Consider the following 1,960-nt stretch of genomic DNA (forward strand, 5'->3'; position numbering starts at 1 on the left):
TCTGAAAGGGCGAGCATGTTTGATGTGACGGGATTCGAACCAATGACCCCCAGATTGCGAGTTGAACGCCCTAACCACCTGGCCATGCCGGGTCAATACAAGAAATAATGTGCCTTTATCTCCTGGGATAGTCAATTTATGTAAAAATGAAAGTTAACACAATTATTTTTAGCATATAAAATGTTTTAATTTTTTTTTAAATACCAAACGTGTTCGTCGCTTTCATAAACCTCTTTTGTTCACTGCCATTTATGTAGTGTCTTAACTAATCTTGTTTATTTGTTTTAATTTATGCACAAAGCTACACAATGGGCTACATGTGCTCTGCCCACCACGGGTATCGAAACCCAGTTTCTAGCGTTGTAAGTCCGCAGACATACCGCTGTGCCCCTGGGGGGCAACTAATCTACCTATCAATTTTTGAAATGCCATATAAGTAATTTCTCAAACGTAATACCTTTTAAGTCGTTCCTAAAATCAATCCTCTCTCCCTTTTAAACACAATCGCTCAAGATGTCTAAGAATTTATCTTCCCTGTCATTTTGTACAATGCCATTAAAGTAGGATCTGTCAAACAATATTGTTATCGACTGTGCACATTATCTCCTAAAAGGTCTATAAAATCGTCTTCCTGTCTATATTATTAAATGCGACATAAAATCTCTGAGTCTTCCTGTCTATTTTCTATAGTTTCACCTAAATAATATATATGTATACATACATATATGTTTAATCTTTTCTATTTGTTTTGTACAGCGTTTCGTGAGTAGTTTTGAAAATAGTTCGCTCCGGGCATGACCCAGTGATTAATATGCCAGACAGTTAATATATACGCACTGTGGAGTCATAGGGCGTTATAAGAGCGGCTGTCAAATTCCACTATTCAACTACAGTAGTCCAAGAGCTGGCGGTGACCGCTGTTAACTAGCTGTCTTCTCTCTAGTCAAATAGTTCAAAATTAGGAATGGTTAGCGCAGATAGCCTTACCTTTTTTGTTTGTTTTTATATTGTAACTTGAATGTTCTGGAAGTTATATTTTCTGTGTTTTTGCTGTTTTTTACAAGTCACCTAAATGACCTTAAAATTAGTCATTTTCGTTCATCTCAGCAGGTTATTTATAGTCTAAAAATCAGCCGATCTGGCTCTTTTGTACAAGTCATTTAAGATGTCTTAAAATTGGTCACTCTGGCTCATTTGTTCAGTATTACCTAAGTAACCTTAGAATAGCCGTCCTGGCTTTTATTACAAAACCTCTCTTAAGCAGATTAAAAAATATTATTCCTGTCTTTCCCGTAAAGTGTTCCCTAAACAGTCTCAAAATTGTTCTCCTCTCTCTTATTTGTAAGGCCTGGCATGGCCTAGTGGTTAGGGCGCTCGACTCGCAATCTGTGGGTCGAGGGTTCGAATCCCCATCACATCAAACATGCTTGCCTTTTCAGTGGAGGGGGCGTTATAATGTGATGATCAATCCTATTAGTTGTTGGTAGTCTAAGAGTTAGCGGTGGTTGGTGTTGACTAGCTGCCTTCTCTCTAGTCTATCACTACTAAATTAGAGATGGCTATCTCAGATAGTCTTCGTGTAGCTTTGCGAGAAATTTAAAACAACCCAACTCTCTTTTGATTATTTCAATACTGTCCGAAACCACTATTTTTGTTGGTTGTTTTTTTTTAAGTTCTAACCTAAGTAGTCTCAACAATGGTCTTCATGTATACTTGCAAAATCTGCCTGAGTAATACGAAAAAAATGTTCCTGTATTTTTTTTTGTCTTAAATGTTTTTCAAACTACTCTTTCAGTCTCTATAACCATCTTCCTGCTTATCATGTGAAGTGTCATACAAGTACAAGTGTCATACAAATATTTGGGTAAAAGTCTGCTTGTCTATTTTGATCATTGTCGTCAAAGTTGTCTATAAAAATTTCTTTCAGGTTTATTTGGCATAATACCGTAAATAAGTAGCT

General features: G+C 36.6%; 1 protein-coding gene across 1 annotated transcript in view; it reads left to right on the top strand.

The window, feature by feature from the left end:
- Positions 1 to 1,960, top strand: part of LOC106464789 (tyrosine-protein phosphatase 69D-like) — a gene marked incomplete at its 5' end in the record, with an annotated part of 195,354 nt that overhangs the window by 116,355 nt on the left and 77,039 nt on the right. The gene's annotated exons all lie outside the window — the stretch shown is intronic.

Source organism: Limulus polyphemus, unplaced genomic scaffold (genome assembly GCF_000517525.1).
Source record: "Limulus polyphemus unplaced genomic scaffold, Limulus_polyphemus-2.1.2 Scaffold1743, whole genome shotgun sequence".
NCBI lineage: Eukaryota > Metazoa > Arthropoda > Merostomata > Xiphosura > Limulidae > Limulus > Limulus polyphemus.